The sequence below is a fragment of the Alosa alosa genome, chromosome 24 (genome assembly GCF_017589495.1).
Source record: "Alosa alosa isolate M-15738 ecotype Scorff River chromosome 24, AALO_Geno_1.1, whole genome shotgun sequence".
NCBI classification, from domain to species: Eukaryota; Metazoa; Chordata; class Actinopteri; order Clupeiformes; family Clupeidae; genus Alosa; species Alosa alosa.
Window position 1 is genome coordinate 22,555,052 of NC_063212.1, and position 7,500 is coordinate 22,562,551.

The 7,500-nt window shown below is 47.8% G+C and overlaps 1 pseudogene; it reads left to right on the forward strand.

Moving 5' to 3' along the window:
- The window catches only part of LOC125289316, a 233,897-nt pseudogene that overhangs the window by 70,412 nt on the left and 155,985 nt on the right, over positions 1 to 7,500 (forward strand).

Sequence of the window (7,500 nt, forward strand, 5' to 3'; positions counted from 1 at the left end):
GTCCTCCTAACATTACGGTATTACATTGACGGGCAACAAGTCAGGCAGTAAGCGAAGCAAGGTGTTTGGGATCTCACGTGGGGTATTAAGTTGGTTCATTTAGTTTTGCTCGTTGGCTGACTGCAGTGTGTGTGTGTTTGTTCATGTGTGTGTTTGTGTGTGTTTGTATGTGATGCGTGTGTGTGTCGTTGGCTGACTGCAGTGTGTGTGTGTGTTCATGTGTGTGTTTGTGTGTGATGTGTGTGTGGCATTGGCTGACTGCAGTGTGTGTGTGTGTGTGTGTGTGTGTTCATGTGTGTGTTTGTGTGTGTTGTGTGTGTGTGTGGCGTTGGCTGACTGCAGTGTGCCCGTGAGTGGCTGAGGGCTGCTGTGCAGATGTCTAATGGCCTCAGTTGAACACACAGCACACGCAGGGCATTTCTGCTGCGGTGTGTTTCAGCAACAGGCCCATGTGAGAACTCTGGCTCCAACACAGCTACTGTCTCACAGTAGGAGGTGCAGTTCTGCCTCCCTCCCTCTCCCTCCCCCTACCTCTCTCTCTCTCTCTCCCTTCCTCCCCCCCTTTTCTCTCTCTCTCTCTCCCTCTCTCTCTCTCTCTCTCTCTCTCTCTCTATGAGACTCATCCATCAATCCCATGCGCTGCTCCAGGTGCCTGGCCCCAGTCATCCATCACAGTGTTCCCCATCCATCCATCAGCATCATCATTAAAAGCCTGTTATCAGATCCATCACCCCAGGCCTCATCTCACTTGCCTGCCCCCTCCATTCGTCAGGACTCCACACGTGTGTGTGTGTGTGTGTGTGTGTGTGTGTGTGTGTGTGTGTGTGTGTGTGTACATGCAAATGCGTGTGCTCGTGTGCATGTACTCATGTGTGTGTGTCAGTGTGTGATTGTGTGTGTGTGTGTGTGTGTGTGTATGTGTATACTGTACATGTGTAATAGCCTACTCTGGTGGGCTGCTGCTGGACAGGCAAGCACCCATTGCACAATACATGAAATTACTGAATTACTGAATTACTGGCTGAAGAGTGTGTGTGTCTGTATGTGTGTCTGTGTGTGTGTCTGTGTGTGTGTGTGTGTGTGTGTGTGTGTGTGTGTGTGTGTGTGTGTGTGTGTGTGTGTGTGTGTGTGTGTGTGTGTGTGTGTGTGTGTGTGTGTGTGTACTGTACCATGTTGGCCTGTGCTCCAGTTCCCAGGCATCCTCCTCTGATTGACAGCTCTCTAACGCGCATCTCCCCTGTGCAGCCAGGCTCCAACCTGTCACCTCCCATTGTGTAACAGCACCAATAACACGCTCACGCCTGGCCCGTTCTAATTGGACCAGACAACTGGGGCTACTTTTGGACCAGAAGATATCCTTCTGTGCCTTTTCCCACTTGTGTGTGTGTGTGTGTGTGTGTGTGTGTGTGTGTGTGTGTGTGTGTGTGTGTGTGTGTGTGTGTGTGTGTGTGTGTGTGTGTGTTGTGTGTCCAGCCTGCTAATTGATTTCAGACGCTAAGCGTAGCTAGCTCTGAGGGGACGTGGGGGATTAACACATATTCAGCTTGATTTGTCACCTCTTGCTGCGTCCGCCTCCACTGCCAGGACATTTTCCCATAACCCCTTGCTGTTTTGCTTTCGGGGTTGCTTAGCAGCCACTATCCCTGTGTAGACACACACACACACCCTCCCCCTTTCTCAACCACCCCACACCACCCAACGTGTGCGCCCACACACACACACACACACACACACACAGATACACATATGCATGCATCCATACATACTGATACATACACACACGGACACATACACACACACACACTCACAGATACACATAGGCATGCACCCATACATATTGATACACACACACACACACACACACACACACACACACACACACACCCCCCCCCACCCCCGTTCTGCCGTTTCAGCTTGGCATGGGTGTATGGAAGCCCAGGGGTGACCCCCAGGCTTTAAGGGTGTTTATGGCCTGCGCAGTGCAGCTGTGGATGAGGTGAGCAAGAGGGTGTTGGGGAGCGGGGGCCCCCCTCCAGTGGTTTGTGCATCCTTGAGAATGATTGCTGTTGGTAATGGACCTCATCCACACACACACACACACCCTTTTCTGACCCCCAAACACTTTCACATGATCCACTGACCAGCATGGGAAGGCCATTTAGAGGACACAGGGGACGCCTCTTAACGAAACACAAACTGTTGAGTCAAGCAAACAGCCTGGAAATCCATATTTTAACATGCTTGAAATGAGAGAGGGAAAAAATGTGCGCACACACACACACACACACACACACACACACACTCTCTCTCTCTCTCTCTCTCTCTCTCTCTCTCTCACACACACACACACGTCTACATCTTCAGGGACACCTGTCAAGCACACAAAATGAAAGACAAAATGTTTTGAGATTTGTACCAGCATGAATGGAGAGTTTCACAGTCATCTCACGGTCTGTAATGTGTACACACACACTCTCTCTCTCTCTCTTCACTCACACACACACACACACATACACACAAACACTCTCTCTCACACACACACACACACACACACTCACACACCCATAGGGAGTATCTCCCACCACTAGTAATGAATTACAGTCCCTGTTAACCACACACACACTCCCTTGGCCACAATCAGTGTGCTCACCAGAGATGATTGTTTGTACAAAAGACCCATTCATCTAATTGGTTTGGCATTTATGTGGCTACAGCTGTACGGAGTCCATACACTGTACATACCCACAGATCAACAAAATATTACTTATGATATATTGAAGTGCCTGGAACAGCATATGGAATAAACATAGCTACTACAAATACTGTGTGTGTGTCCTATATATTATAGCATATTAATTAAAGATATCATCAATATAATCAGTATGTTTTAACAGCTTTAAAATGGTTGATGACTCTTGTCAGCTGTAAAAGGTTGCAGTGGTCTACCTGGCTTGCGTCAAAAAACCTGGGAAGCTGAGGCTTGTATCCTTGTTGTTGTCTCTGCACTGGCCATCTTTGATGATGGTCCAGTACACTCTTAAAACTGGATGTGTTGTCCCTATATAGCTAAAAAAGATAAAGGACTTGTACTTGCTCTGAGTGACGATGTTTTGGGCTTGTTTGTCTGCTGTGTGGAAGCTTTGGCTTGCGTCCTTGTGGTTAGCAGCCCTGTCTGCTGTCCCTGAGGTCATGAGACCCAGACATTTTCACCTGCTCTGAGAGTTTTGTAGTTTGTGCTTCCATGATGAGTTTTGTGTTTGCATTTGTGATTATGATCTGCAGTTGCTTTTGTGTTTGCTTTTGTGATAATGGTTTGCGACTGCTTTAATATTTGCTTTTGTGATAATGGTTTGTGATTGCTTTTGTATATGCTTTTGTGATAATGGTTTGCGACTGCTTTAATATTTGCTTTTGTGATAATGGTTTGTGATTGCTTTTGTATATGCTTTTGTGATAATGGTTTGCGATTGCTTTAATGTTTGCTTTTGTGATAATGGTTTGCGATTGCTTTAATGTTTGCTTTTGTGATAATGGTTTGCGTGATTGCTTTTGTGTTTGCTTTTGTGATAATGGTTTGCGATTGCTTTAATGTTTGCTTTTGTGATAATGGTTTGTGATTGGTCTCCCGCAGGTGGAGGTGGATGGGAGTCATGGAGAGGCAGTCTTCATCCGAGAGTTCACCCTCAGTCGCCTTGACGACTATCCATATGATGCGTTCCAGGAAGCCACCGGCAGCCACAAGGCCGAAGACCCGGTGAGTACCTGGAAATGTTGTACATATCAGAATTCCAGTGCCGGTATTCAGCTGTGGTCCAGGTTAGGTGGTCAGATCACCTGGTCAGGTGTGGTCAATTTGCTTGAGCCCTGAAAACGCATACAGGTTATGCAAGGCATGTTGAAAGACTGTGTTTGAATGATGATATCTGAGGAAAAGGAGTGTAGGTGTGTGTGTGTGTGTGTGTGTGTGTGTGTGTGTGTGTGTGTGTGTCTGAGTCCTTCTGCATGGGAGCACGCTAATGACCTGTGGCACAGGTGGAGTTGGTGGACATCTTCTCTTGTGCCAGAGCGTTCTGTAGAGTTGGTGGACATCTTCTCTTGTGCCAGAGCGTTCTGTAGAGTTGGTGGACATCTTCTCTTGTGAACGTTCCAGAGCGGTGGACATCTGTAGAGTTCATCTTCAGCCAGAGTGGACATCTTCTCTTGTGCCAGAGCGTTCTGTAGAGTTGGTGGACATCTTCTCTTGTGCCAGAGCGTTCTGTAGAGTTGGTGGACATCTTCTCTTGTGCCCTCTGCTCTCCTACAGTAACAGCCCTCAGTTAGAGTGGGAGAGGATACGACACACACTTTAGACTCCCCTCAACAGCTGGAGTGTGTTCATGTGTGTGTGTGTGAGTGTGTGTGTGAGTGTGTGTGGGTGTGTGTGGGTGTGTTAACTCACAACCATAAAGCCATCATACGGCCACTCCGACAAGAGTGGTGAAGTATCTGGAGAGGGGGGGAGTTAAAAAAAGAAAGAGAGAGAGAGAGAGAGAGAGAGGGAGAGAGAGAGAGAGAGAATGGGAGAGAGTGAAAGAGGGAATAGTGTGGGTATCTATTCAAATGCTGACATGCTGTGGAATAGCTCATCCAGTTGCCTGATGTAAGAGTCTGTTAAAAACAGGAGAGGAGGCACCTGTAGAGAGTGGCGTTACCATGCCTACAGTACGGTCAAACAAAACAGCTGAAATGAATACAAGAATAGTGAAAAAAAAATAAATAAAATCAACATTACAGTTCTTCCTGGAGATTTGGCCAGTTAAGCTCTGGACATTTATGAGGAAGCGTGTCAATTTGTGGCTGGGCATGTCATTTGAATATGTCAGTGTGCTGTAAAAGACATTTCAGTGTGCTGGTCATTTGTGGGGCATGTCAATGGTCAAAACAAAACAGCTGAAATGAATACAAGAATAGTGATTGAAATGTGAATGAATATGAATGAAATGAAATGAATGGATGGAAAACTCAATAGTGAAAAAAAAAATAAATAAATCAGGATTCAACTGAATGAATGAATGAATGAATGAATGAATGGATGGATGGATTGAGAAATGTTGACTCATTGCAGTTGCGCTGGAGGCCCAGCCGGATGCGCTGGACATTTGTGGCGCAAGTCAAGCGTGCTGGTCGACTAATGAGAAGCAGGGCATGTCAGCGTGCTGGTCATTTGTGGCGCCAGGCATGTCAGTGTACTGGTCATTTGTGGCAAGCATGTCAGTGTGCGCTACCACAGTCATTTGGCTGGGATATGTCCAGCGTGCTGGTCTGATATTTAATGGCCCTTGGGATATGTCAGCGTGCTGGTCATTTGTGGCTGGGATATGTCAGCGTGCTGGTCATTTGTGAGCGCAGGATATGTCAGTGTGCTGGTCATTTGTGAGCGCAGGATATGTCAGCGTGCTGGTCATTTGTGGCGCAGGATATGTCAGCGTGCTGGACATTTGTGAGCGCAGGGCATGTCAGCGTGCTGGTCATTTGTGAGCGCAGGATATGTCAGCGTGCTGGTCATTTGTGAGCGCAGGATATGTCAGCGTGCTGGTCATTTGTGAGCGCAGGATATGTCAGTGTGCTGGTCATTTGTGGCGCAGGATATGTCAGCGTGCTGGTCATTTGTGGCGCAGGATATGTCAGCGTGCTGGTCATTTGTGGCGCAGGATATGTCAGCGTGCTGGTCATTTGTGAGCGCAGGATATGTCAGCGTGCTGGTCATTTGTGGCGCAGGATATGTCAGCGTGCTGGTCATTTGTGAGCGCAGGATATGTCAGCGTGCTGGTCATTTGTGAGCGCAGGATATGTCAGCGTGCTGGTAATTTGTGGTATAAGACATTTCAGTGTGCTGGTCATTTGGAGATATGTCGCTGCTGGTCATTTGTGAGCGCAGGATATGTCCAGCGTGCTGGTCATTTAATGCCAGGATATGTCAGCGCTGGACAGCACTTGGGAGCGCAGGGCGTGGCCAGCGTGCTGGTCATTTAGAAAGCGCAGGGCATGTCAGCGTGCTGGTCATTTGTGAGCGCAGGGCATGTCAGCGTGCTGGTCATTTTGTACGAGGGCATGCCAGTGCTGGTCATTTGTGAGCCGCGATATGTCAGCGCATGGTCATTTGTGAGCGCAGGATAGCGTCACGTTGGTCATTTGTGAGCGCAGATAAGCGTCAGCGTGCTGGACAGCGCGGGGCAGGGAGGGGAGGCATTATGACGTCACTCTGGATGGATTCCACTTCCCCTCTGACCACGCCAGAGTGAGATACAGCTGTGTGTGTGTGTGTGCGTATTTGTATCTGTGTGTGGGTGTGTGTGTGTGTGTGTGTATGTGTGTGTGCATGTGTTTGTGTGTGTGTGTGTGTGTGTGTGTGTGTGTGTGTGTGTGTGTGTGTGTGTGTGTGTGTGTGTGTGTGTCTGTTTGTGTGTCCTGTCTTATCTAATATTGGCACCAGGCTGTGCAGGGCTGGGTGGTGGCGAATGGGCCTGTGACAGAGGGAGCTTTGCCACTTACGCTGACAGCCCAACGTTTGTGTGGATTGTCATGGCGACGCTCGAGCGAGGTGGCGTGCTCCGCTCCAAAAATAAAGTGGCGATTAACATTGGTGGGGGCTTTTGTTTGCGTTACTAATGCTGTTACCGTATGCACTGAATGAGCCGTGTGTGTGTGTTTGTGTGTTTGTGTGTGTGTGCGTGTGTGTGTGTGTGAGTGGACGTTCATGCTGCCAGGCTGCTCTGTGGGTAGTCTGGACAAAGCCACTGGTATCACCTCAGCTGTCTGTTGTCATTCTGGTAGAGGACATCAAATCTCTCTCTTGCTCTCTCTCTCTCTCTCTCTCTCTCTCTCTTGCTCTCTCTCTCTGAGGTACTCTTATTCACAACCAGAAGCCCACGCTCACTAGGCATTCTGGTATTCATTTATTTGTTAAATGTTGTTAAAGGAGAATTCCGGTGTGATATTGACCTAAAGTGTACTGAAACATGATACCGAGTGTGAACGTATGTCTCATAGCCCATCTCGGCTTGTCCCCTGCACTCCAAAATCTGGCTAGTTAGCCCGATGCTACCAACAGCTTTTTCAATAGTGGTGCTTCGGCATCGGGCTAGGCAAATAAATCACTGTTTTACACCCATTTCTGGCGAGGCTCAATGTATCTCCACACTTCATTGGTAGACTTCGAGGGCCCTGACATTTAAAACGAGACATTGAGAACTTTGAAAAAGCACTGGTAGTTTACTTACAAGGCGATTTATACAGACAGTATCTTCAATGAAGTTTAGTCACGATAAATTCGAACAACGAGTAAGAATGAACAGGTATGATAAAGGATCAGATTCCAAAATAATTCAGTGGAAATGCATGGATTCCAGTTGCTGCTACTGGAAGAAACTGGAATCCATGCCGGCACTACTATTGAAAAAAAGCTGTTGGTAGCATCGGCTAACTAGCGTCAGATTTTTGGAGTGCAGGGGACAAGCCGAG